The sequence below is a fragment of the Caloenas nicobarica genome, chromosome 2 (genome assembly GCF_036013445.1).
Source record: "Caloenas nicobarica isolate bCalNic1 chromosome 2, bCalNic1.hap1, whole genome shotgun sequence".
Classification (NCBI taxonomy): Eukaryota; Metazoa; Chordata; class Aves; order Columbiformes; family Columbidae; genus Caloenas; species Caloenas nicobarica.
In genome coordinates, this window is record NC_088246.1 from 9428898 (window position 1) to 9441430 (window position 12533).

Below are 12533 nucleotides of genomic sequence, written 5' to 3' on the forward strand. Positions count from 1 at the left end.
AGAGTAAGGCAATTGAGGGATGAGGATGATAAAAACGCCAGGGTCTTCGACAGCTCATCTCCTATCTCGGAGGTAAGTTTAAAGCTGTGGCAAATGCTTGTTAGCTGCAGGCACGGCAGGGTAACCCGCAGGAGCCATCCTGCACGTCTTCATGGCAGCAAATGAAATATTAACTCAAAGCAGCAATTTCTGCTTGCAAATCTCAAAGACATTGCTAAAATCACCTCTTTTGTACAATGCAGGATGTTGTGTTCAATGAGAGAGAAAAACTGTCAAACGCTGAACAGGCAAATGAGAGTGAAAAGCCCTCTCCATGGGCACAGCATCTCTGTGATCCTAATATAATGCAACCAAGGTTCAGAGGCCACGGGACCTTGTTGTCCTCTTGGCACACCCATCAGCACCCCAGGAAGACTTTTAGCACTGGTCACTTGAACAGTTACGGTTTCTCATAACGAAGCAGCATCCATCAGGGACACTCATGAGATATCGGTGTGAGGTGATCAGGGACCACCCCCTCTGCAGTGAAACGTAGGCGACATTGGGATGGGATGTTGAATCTCCACCGTAATATACAGCAATGCTGCATAAAGAGGAAAATTGTGTAAAACCTTTTAGAAAGAAGTTAGCTTATTCAGGAAGAATTACAACACCAAGGGGTAAGAGAGACACAAAAAGAACAAGCGAAAAAACAGCTCTTGCTTTTCTCTACCATTTTTAAGAGGCTGAAGTGAAAATTTCTAAACATATTTTTCAGTTAATTTCCAAATGTTCTCAGTGTGTATCATCTCCATTGTGGTTCTGGTTCTGATAACATTGATTTCTCATCCAAGCATTCCAGCAAAATCCTTGACAAGTGTTGCCTACTTAACAAATACTTTCATCCCACACCATGGATGTACTCAGGTCTTTCATAGCCAGTCTGCTGAATGGCAACAACGCATCTAGAAACCAAGAATGTCTATAAACATTTCACTGTGCACGACCTGAAATTTCAGGGAACCCCCTCAAATTCAATGGTCACTTGTGGTCATTCATTACTTCAATTTTGTAACAGGACCCAAGGATCTAACTGTGTGTTTGAACCTTGGTCCCATATCACGTGAAAAGGAAGATGGCTAAGAATGAAAGAATATTAACACGCCATTGTACCATTTCTAGTCTCCCAGCCACAAATGTCTGGAAAATATTTTGAGTACATGTAACAATTCTCACTCCCTTTTTCAGTATTGGTTCTACATACCTCTTACTGGTCATCCCTGGAGATAAATATGGTGCCAGATGGACTTTTGTTCTGACCTGGTATCCAACTTTTTACATGGTTGTAGGATCAAGACCTGGCTTTTCTAAGTTTCCCAGGTTTGGAAGTGTTTCAAAGGGAAAAATAGAAAAGAAAAACAAATGCCATCAATTTAGTAATTTTTTTTTACCATTCTTCCCTGAACCATTTGTAATAACCAGACAGGTATTAAATAGCTACAGTGTCAAGAGGAGAAGCAGATGGAAATGGAAAAAAAAAATCCCTAATATCTCTTGTTATTTCCTACAAGGCAAAAAGAGATGAAGCGAGTACTACACTTAAGAAGGGAAAATAAATACTAAGAATGATCAGAAAAAGAAAACACTCTTTCATTTCAAATCTGCAAGAGAAAAATCTGCTATTTTTTTATTTTTACTTCATGTTAAATGAATTAAATGAATTCAGTTCATTCATGAGGTGACCTCTTCATTTCAGCCCAACCCCTCCACAGCAGAGTGCCGGATGAAGGGGACGCGGAGGGAAAAGAAGAGGGGGCTTCCTGGAGCGCTTTGTGCCGAGGCTATTTCGGATTGCATAGCAGCTGGTGGGCAACTGTGGGCAGCATCTATAAGTGGCAGCAACGCTCGGGGTGGCAGCTGGCAGCTGTGCCAGCCCTTGGATCAGGCCCCAGGCCCAGAAATGCAAAGACATCACAAAGCCATTTTCATCCCTTGTCTTGTGTTGAGCCTCCTGGGAGGCACAAGACAAAACCTGGCACTGATGTTCTTGTTGATCTCGATCAGCCAGAGCTCAAAATTCCTAGAGACATCCCTCCTATATGCATTTGCAGAATTGGCCCAATGTGTTTCAGAGACAGCTCTTTTCTTACAGTCAGAATGATAACAACCTAGATATGCGTCAGCTCTTTGGAATAACTGCTGGAACAAGATCAAACTGGTGGGCAGGATGTTTGGTCCAACAAAACCTGGCTTTCAAACCAGAAAGGTTTCGTAACAGTGCTTCCTTAGCTTGCTGCAGAAGATCCCTTTTGCTGAACTCAGGCATAACCAGCACTGCTGACCTATTCTGTTTATGGGATATCTGGCATGGTCCGAAAGCGCTTTCTGAAATAATCTGTTTAACACATCTCCACAGTTGCCGTGTAAATTTAAGGACTGAACGCGAGCTGGCCCTTGTGCAATCACTGCCCAAGGGCATTTGCTCTTGAGTTGATTTGCATTGACAATATAAATTGAGCAGGTTCTGGCAGGTACAATGCAAAGTCAGTGCTGTTGGTACCAGAGCACGCAGCGTTGGTTCCTGACTACAAGCAAATGTGCATTTTGGCGTAGCTCTTGCTGGAAAGAGAGGAACATGACTATTAATTCATGGCTTCTGAATAACTGAATATAAAATGCTTGTCAAGAAAAACAAAACACAACAACAACAACAACAACAAAAACCCCAAACCACCAAAATTAATCTTTTCCATAAGTGATTGCCAAACCTGATGTAGACAAAACATCAAGCAGGTGAAAGATGTTGCAGTTTTCCCTGCAAATCTCTAACTGGAGAAAGCACTCAGCCACGGCTCTCCTCCAGATCAATGAGAAGGTCAGCAGCTCCCATCACAGAGCAGCCTTTGCTCCACAGCTGCAGCCTGACACCTGTCAGCTTCATCAGCTGGAATTGAAACCTTTCCCAAACCCGCTGGCTCCAGCTGGGAGCAGGCGGCCCAACCTGAGCTCTGCCTGGGCTCATGCAGAGGAATCTTGTTCCCAGTTCCAAGAACAAGATCCATGAGATATGCAAAGATGTCAAAGCTCTTTTTACTTGAAAAGTAAATCACGAACATCTGTGGGAAAGTTACAGGAGTGCTCATACATACATACATACAGAATATGAACTACGCTCTATTTTTACAGGCATTCCCAGGTTTGGAGAGAAGGCCAAGCAACCAATTAAGGAAGCTAAAATGATGACAAAAGTGTCACCAAAAAGGGTTAAAGAGTACAGATTTGTTTGTCCCAGGTTATCAAAAGTTCAAATGAACATCTCTGCAACTCTGGCATGGTGATAATAAAACTTGAAACCATTTGGTTATGCTGGGGAGAGGCTGGATGTAGCATCTAAGCTGGTATGCAATGCTCTCCATTCTAGGAGCTATTGTCATGACTTAAAACAGCTTTTGCAGATACAGTTAATGTCACTTACTAAATTGCACGGATTGCACCAACTATAGCATTTATTTGATAAAATAAAATTTAATCTAGCAATGTGGATTCTGTTAAGAAAACTATTACGCATTTTGTCTTCTGGAAGATCTTGAGTTCGTGCAACTAGGTTGATATCTCTGTTACCTTCAGGGTTTACACTGCCCATACTTACATGACTATTAACTTATTCACAAGGACTGTTCATTTAGATCCACACAGCAAACCCTTAAAACACCCTCATAGTATCTCCAAACACGACCTTACTTTGCCTGGGGCACCTTCAATTTTTCCCCAAAACACTCACAGCATCCACTCTAAAGCACTTTTACCATTTGCTGCTCCCTCAGTTCATCCACATCACCCTCCAGACCTGCTGCTTTGCTCAGGTACTTATGTCCCTCTGTGGCCACCTTGCCCAGCAGAACATTGCAGAGCTGCAGCTCATCAGGGTGAGGGACAGAGCAGGAGTCTCCCAACAGCTCCACACACTGTTTGCGGGACAGTCTTTGCAAAGGAAGCCAGTTACCACATCTGTCAGTGCTACAACCTGTGCTAGCAAGCCTCTCTTGAGGACTCCAAGAGCATATTTCAACAGGACACAGCTCAAATCTCAAGTAGACATTCATAAGTTCTTCTTCTCCTTCTGACACCTGGGGAATGCTGTAAGATGCCTTCCTTGGCATCCAATTTTAGGTGTCAGTTTGGTACAAAATGCAAAAGCCCTGCTGGCTCAGAACAAACCACCCCCAGATGTTCCACACAGTGAAGAGCAAGCAGATCACCGGATAAATCTGGCTTGCATTTTGTCACAGATGCTAGCATTAGGTAGCCCTAACTGATTGCTCCCTGAGTGTTTCACCTTTGATACCTAGGAGACTACTCAGCACTGGTGAGACCATGCTTGGAGTACTGTGTGCAGTTCTGGCTCCTCAGTACAAGAGAGACACAGACGTACTGGAGAGAGTTCAGTGAAGGGCTATGAAGATGATGAAGGGACAGGAGCATCTCTCCTACAAGGAAAGGCTGAGAGAGCTGGGACTGCTTAGCCTGGAGGAGAGAAGGCTCAGAGGGATCTTATCAACATCACCCTACACAGGGAGGGTGTAAAGAGGACAGAATCGGGCTCCTTCCAGTGGGGCCCAGTGACAGGACCAGAGGCAATTGGCACCAACTAAAACTACAGGAGGCTCCATCATCATCAGGAAACACTTTTTTTTACTGTGAGGGTAACTGAGCACCAGAGCAGGATGCCCAGGGAGGCTGTGGAGTCTCCATCCTTGGAGATATTCAAAAGCTGTCTGGACATGGTCCAGGTAACTGGCTCTGGGTGGCCCTGCTTGAGCTGGGCACTTGGACCAAATGAGGTCTCTGTCAAGCTGAACCGTTTTGTGATTCTGTGAGGCTGCTGCCCACAAATCTATTGTCAGTCTGTGAATTAGACTGGAGGGGATATTACATTCTTCACTTTTTATAATCTGATGTAAATACCTTTGCCTCTTTGAGCCCTTATTCCTTTTCCCATCTTCTTTGTTTTTTTTCTTTTAGACTTATCATTTTGCTGTGACAGGAACTACCTTATCCTGAGCTTGTGAAGCACCTTATGGAACAGGACGATGCTCTCACTAAATCTTTTGATTGACACTGGAATGTTGAAAAGACAAAGAGAAAATGGAAATCTAATGGTAAGTATTGAATACTTCATTTTTCCCCCACTTTTGAAGTAAAACTGAAGACTTTGTTTCACTCACCTTGGTTTCCCATCAAAGCCGAGACAAAGGATGTTCCTGCAGCTGCGATTCTGAGATCAGACCACAGGAACAACTACCAAGAAAATGGCCAAGCAGCCAGCTCTGCTCTTGTCCCTGGGATTGCCCAGGGGTGTGGGCCACGGGCATTGCCCCCCTGGACCCCGGCTGCCACTGCCCTCTCTGGACAACAGGGCATGAAGTCAGGATGCTGGACAGCAGGCGCTGCACAGGATAGTCTCTATATGACCTTCATATGGACATCTCTAGTCCTCCGGTGTCTCTCCACTCATTCACTTTTCTTGTTTAAGCAGATGAGAAAATGGTGGGGTTTTGCTGTTTTTTCTAACAGCTAAAAACCAAACTTGTTCCACGTTGTGAAATGATTTTCTTTTTACTGTCCTGCAGCAATTGAAAAGAATTTCCAAGGTATTTTGCCATTAGAGGATGAAAAGTGTTCTTGTCTTGAAATATTTTGTCTAAGCTTATTTTCTTTGTCTAACTAAATCAGTAAACTGATGTGTGACCTGAACATAATGACTGCATTTTTAAATCAGTAAAAACTTCAAAGGAGCATGTTCATTGCAGACTACAAAATCGTCCTAGAATATTCACTGAGATACTCTACATCAGGAGACACATACATATTCATTAGTAGTTTTTATTTATCTTCAAAACACTACAGTTCTGAAAGAGCAAATCAAACAGAAGTCTAAAAAGCCTTTGTATTCAGCCAAGACTCTTCTCAGAAAACCATTAGTATTACTGCAGTTGTACTGAGTAGACAGGATTATTAATTAAGACATATTGGTTTGCTCTGGTGAGCTCTATCCTCAGCAGAAGATCTGTCAAGTTATTGTGGTTTGTACACAAGTTTTCTCCACATATCATTTCTTATGTTTTCTAAAATGAAAACTCACTTGAGGTCTTCACACTTACAAATTTCTCAGGGTTATATTCACTAAAAACAATGGCAAAATTTCTACTTAATGCAATCTTAACATACTCAATCTAGAAGTATATTTGTTACAGATTTAAGAGTATCTTGCTGTTCCTCCAATAGATAACCACTTCATTTCTTTTATGGGCCTTCAAGTCTGGGAATAACGGACAGCAATCTGTGGAATAATGGTCTTCAGGAGACTCGTGTTTGATTTGTCACAGAAATAAAATACTTCTCTCAAAGAGTAGAACAATGAGTTAACAGTCCTGTATAAGGCTGAGATTTAGGGGAGAGGAATTCAATTTTGCCGTAAGGTCGAACTTCTTGTGTGATCTTGGACAACACCCTTGTGAAGGTCTACACTGGCCTGTCTGGGACGCAGTCTAACTGGGATGAACTGGTGATCTGGAGCCTCGTGCTCTTGTGGTTGGGCTGTTTCTGGGTCCGAAGCCAGGTCCAAATGAGTTCACACTGGTGTCTTTACATAGATCTGTGTTGTAACCCTGAGAGTAGATCTGTAGTTGTAGACCTGAGCAGACTGGAAAATTAGCCTATATTAAGACCTGTGACACTAGACTTCTAGAAGTAGCTGAGGTAGCTCAAATACCTCTATAGACCATTAGTCTTCCTGTATCATCTTATTCTTCATTGTAAAATGGGGATGATAGTGCTGACTGGTTAAGTGAGTCTGGCCACCCTGTTTGGGTGGTAACAGAGCTCAGTGAGCTGGGCCACTCATCCCCAGGGGCAGAGGGTAATCTCTGATGTCTTCTCTTTACTGAGATAGGTGTAGCCACTCTCCTCATTTGAGGACTCATTTGCTTTTTAAATAATGATCCTATGGTAAATGGCGTGAAGTGAGATTGTGCTGACTGAATAAATGGCCTGTGAATGTATCACAATCTCAACACTTCCTAACAGTACTGATGCCTAACAGAAGGAAATACCAATTTTGCCTAGACCAAAACTGCAAAGAAATATAACAAATTCGATCTAGATGTCAGTGAAAAGCAGTAACCAAGATATTTCTTCTCTTTCTTGAGCTATTTTTTCTAATAGCTGCTCAGAGTAGAACCGCACACTGATTCTTCTTCTTCCTCAGCCTTTGACCAAAGCGATGCTCTCATGAGATCTTTGTGTTTTATTACACCCAGAGACTCTTATCAAGAATGAGATCTGCCTTTCCCTAGCTTTTGTGACTCTCCCTAACGCGAAGACCTCACAAAATAAACATACAAAGCAAGACAATCAATACATTTAAAAACCAGTCCTGGAGGTCATAAAGGAACAGAGGGGCAATTATGAGAAGTGAAATGGCCACCGTCACAGCATGTCAACTCCACATAAAGTTGCATGTTTTATGTTCTAAAGTAAGCATAGCCACTTCAGCCTTGCGTAAAGGTGTTCTTCAGAGACAAGCACAGGTCACAGCAACTCTGCTTCTACCCATTACACACTCAACACACAGTCCTTGGCATGTTCAAGGCTGCAGACTGCATTAGCACAAACTTCTTCCTGCAACTGCCTACTAGAATTGATCTTTCTTGAAAAAGTATTCCATCTGGAAATTTCACAGATAATATTTTGTCTGAAAAATGAGCATCAAACGCCTTTTGGAGGTTTTTATTTTCATTCTTCCCTCAAAGTTAAGAAGAATATTTGTGTCTCAATGGCAAATATCAAAGCGTTTAATTGATATTCTTATCTTTTCTCTGTCAAGTAGATGTTACTGTATTCAGTCCAAATCCCTGTGTCCAGCCAAGCCTGAATTATCATCAACAAACTGACATGACTATCTACGGTTTGAGTTCTGTTGTGCTTAGTTGGAGCTCTGTCTTCTTCTTTTTACAGTTTTTATAGGTCTTTGCCTTTTTTATTTTTCAACTCTCCTTACTCCACAAGTCTTGTAAGCACCTTTTCCTTGTTTTAGGTTCTCCATAAGAGACCACTCATACCCTGTAGTGGGAGGACATACACAGAACTGTTACTCTTTCAGCTCCTCTGAGTCTGTTTCTCAGCCTGGAGGTTCCCTCTGCAGTACAGGTCACCTCTGAAGAAGTGAAAGCTTGAATCTAGATGGATGCTGTAAAATACTCCATGGAAAATCCAACAAATATTCCAATTAAGAAGGGTAGTATTCATACACCATCTAGCAGATGGAGTAAGACTTGATCTTTAGCTTTACTGAAAGGCCATTTGCAAACATTTGGGGCTTATTGGTGCTGAAGTAATGTAAAACTTTTCTACTGCAGTGGATTTAGGGTCAAACTGTAAAAGCAGAGATATCCACAGCAATGCGAAGCCTAATACAGAGCCTCCTACAGTGGACAGGGCATTGGTTTCTTTGGGACTCCTCTGGGTAACAAGTTGTATGGCTGGTGCTAAAGATGCACACGCAAAAAAAATCATTGCTTTGGAATAATGAAGACATTTAAAATTCCTTTGGATAATGACACCATGAAGAGTTCACAACATACATATGGAGAAGGATGGGAAGGAAATGGGAGCAGAGAAAGGCATCATGCCTTGAGGAAGGTCATGGAAAAGGTTGGTAGCAAGACTCAGAACAGAAACCAGGTGTTCTGGCTGGGGGTCTTGCAAGAAGAATATTCTTCTCCTAGGGAACTCTTGTCTTACCATAGTGCTGAAGTAACTGCTGAGGGGACAGTGTAAACCAAATCATCAGCCAGCCACCTTTTCCAATAAGGAAACTCCCAGAAATTTTGGCAGGTGTCAAACGATCTCTTCCCCAGCACGCAGCACCAACATATGGTTGTGATATATGTAACATTGCGGCATTTTTGAGCAATACCTGGCAATGGCCTTTGAAAAAATCACTTGCGTTAGATGGCACATTCTGATGCACACAACTTCAAAAGCAATAATAACAAAAGTAATAGCTGTAGAGTCAACCCTTACAGGCTGGCCCTTTCCTGCAGAACTATTTTACCTGCAGCCAGTGTTTTTTCTTCAATTCTTGTTTAAAGACTAAAGGACTTTTCCCTCATTATTTTCTCATATTATACAAGGTATTCTAACAGCTGCTGGAAGCTGAATACCATGTTAACAATGCATAATTTAGTAAATATATGCCCATATTGAAACTGAAAGAAAACCTGAGATTGCACCACCGTACCGCGTTTTTATTATACTGTAAGTACAGTTTCAAGCATAATAGGATTTATTCATAGCATATTTACTCCGCTGAAGTTGAGCATAAATATGTAAATGTCTGAGGCTTAGACTGGGAATTGCCTACTGCTGCTTTCAAGTCATGCAGCATTTTCCGCACTCTAAATGCAGGCTGACAGCAGAAACGGCAGAACTGTGCTTCCAAGGAAAGTATTACAGAAGGATCAAGCTTGCATATCATTACCTTACCCCTGACTTCTAATACAGAATGACAGTGGACACACAGTTGTAGCTTTCACACTACTTTAATGGAACAACTACACAGAGAGAGCGAGAGAGCAAACACTGCTGGTTGGGGCAGCTCCCACTGGACTGTGATTTGAAGGAAGAAGAATCCCTTTTTATAAGATACCATTCAGATGTACGAAGCAAAACAATTTTGTGTTGAAATAGATGTAAGCGAAGGGAGTTGATTTTGTTCCCTAGTTGTCAGGACAGCAGAGTGCCTGCTCGCAGCACTCGAGTAAAATCTTTTTCTGAGTGAAATAAGCATGAAGTATGTGGTGAGAAAGTTATTCTGCCCAAGCCGGTGGATGCAGCTCTGTTGGTTTCTCTGGAGCATGAACCATCAGAGGCCCGTTTCAAAGGCTTGCAGGCATGAGAGGCTGCACCAAGGTGAGGGAACTCTGTATGGGGCATGTTAAGGTGAGGGATTGTGCTTACAGCTTTCTCTGAGGCAGAGAGCTCAATTCATTTTCAAAGTTGCAAATAAATAAATAAAAAGACACAGCAGAAAAATTGCTCATGAGGCAATTACCAAAGGGTAGTTGGAGCAAGAGAGAACAATCCCAGGTTCACAGTTGGGATTTCAGGTCTAAGCAAATAGCTGAGTAATCGACTTTAGCTGCGTACACATTTTAATTCACACCTTTCCACTCACTTACTGCTTCTGCGCCAGATACTTTTTAAAAAAGTGAATCAATTGCCTGTAAAAGGCGTCAGATTGTCAACAATGGAAATGAAATCTCCTGGTTACTGAACAAACAGGCCCAGAGCAGCACTGCAAACGTCCACTCACCGCCGAGGCAATTTGCCTCTTGTGTAACCTGGAGGGTGTCTCTCGTTGTAATCGCTGCTCAGTCCTGGCTTGAATTGCTCCAAGCACTTCTAATACAATCTGATCCCTTCAGGCCCTGCTTTACTGCCCCTGTTCAGCCATGAAGAATTCAAGCTGCAACAGGTGCAAAGCAGGATGATTAACACAATCTGGGGAACAGGGAGCCTTTCACAAGCAGAGCTGCCAACGCTATCAATTTATGTTGTAGACAACTGCTTTGGGCAGTAACCTACCAGATTTCTAGTATCTGGCAGCTTAGGTTCTTGGATGCCTGGAAATTCGGAAGAATTTCACAGGGCCCACACAAAGCAACTTGAGGTGGAACAAACAGCGAGTCTGTTATGTCCCCAGTCCCCGAAGTGGTACAGAGTCAATTTGTGGTTGTCACCGCTGGACCTACAAGGGCAGAACCATCCAAGGGTGCCCCAGTTAATGTAGCGTAGTAACGGCTGACTGCTGTCTCAGCTTATGTGGGGTTGAGAAGAAAAAACACTGTGAAGGAAGAAACGTCACTTATGCTAAAAGACAATATCAGCACACAAGAAGAAACAAGTGTGGACTGGCCAGGGATACAGTCACACTGTGGACTGGAAGATCTCAGGTAACTATAAGGATGTTGCACAACAGCCTTGCTCTAAAGGAGGGGGAGGAAACGGGCTAGCTATTCCTAAAAAAACCTTGAACCTTTATGAAAAGATTGTATTTTAAAAGGGTCTGTAATATTAAGGATCAAATCTAAATTCAAAGATCCTGTCTTGTTTTCAACCACACAGTAGCCCTTATGTGCTTTTTTCATAAAAAACACGAGTCCTTTCTCTGGACTATCCTCTGTGTTTTTCTCCACTGAGCATTAGCAGTAGTATTACTTTGTGTTTTTCAGTGTGTTCATCTTATTTCAAGTGCCAGGTTTTTTTGCATTAGCCTTAATTCCTTTGTATGTTTTGCTTCTATGTCTTTACATCAGACAGGTAAAGGACTAGAGATTTTGGCATCATTTAGCTTAGCTGACAACACAGTCTTTAAAATAACTGTCTTGAAATTATCTGTATTCCTCATTTTCTTCTATTGTGTAATCACAATTTTTTCTAAATTTTACACCATAATCACAATTGTAGCCCTCTGAAATCAGCAATGAATGAATCTCTTTTACGGCCATGGCGTCATAGAGTCACTGGAAAATCTGCAGATTACAGGCTAAATTTCCACTTGAGCTGAGAGCTGGTGCATTGTGGATAAAAACTATATAAATCTTACTAATTTCACCCAGTGAAGGCCCCTGTTAACATTCTTCCCTGTTACAACCTCCCTTATAAAAGTTCATCTGAACCTTTAATACTAAGCCATGAAGAAAAGACAACAACCTAGAACTTAAAAAATAAGGTCTTTTCAATTAATGATTTAAAAATGGAGGAAGGCACCTTATGTACCTTTTTCTTATCTTTCAGATAAAGACCTCTTGGGTAAGCTTGGTAAATCCTTATCTGCTAGATAAAGGACCACTATGATGGGCCTTATCGCTTAATTAAATCCTGGTACTATGTACAATGAAGTCAATAATTTGTTATACAAGATAGCACTTCAACCCGTGGCTGCATCGGATAATGCACCTCTATCGGTTCCCTGTAGCACAGCACGTTGTAACGGGTTGTGTTCCACAACGTGCTCCTGGGATGCACGGAACTCATTATAGAAAAGATGCCCAGCTTCATGTGGACGGGCTGTGATAAATAAATCTGTTGGATCGACTAGACAAACTGAGGTCCCCGGATGAATCTGATTTGATATGTAGGGCCTAATTCTGTCAGTCTTTCTTGTAAGGAAATGAGTTGAATTTGGAAGATTGTGGATTTTGGCCTCAATGAAATACTGATGCTGTTGATGACTGTAATGGAAAAAATAGAATAACCGAAGTTAATGTCAGAAGATGTTGCGAAACCAGTAGAGCAAACGCAGCTACTGAAAAAGCACATGGTAAGGTCTAAATCCTGACCACCCTTTTACTCATCAAGGTTCACAGCACTCCTTGCATTTACATCCACACATATCAGGGTGAAAAAAGACATTGGTCAATAATAGCTATGGCAATTATCACCAGATATCATACTGGTAAGGTCTTCCTGAATATTAAACCCCATTCACA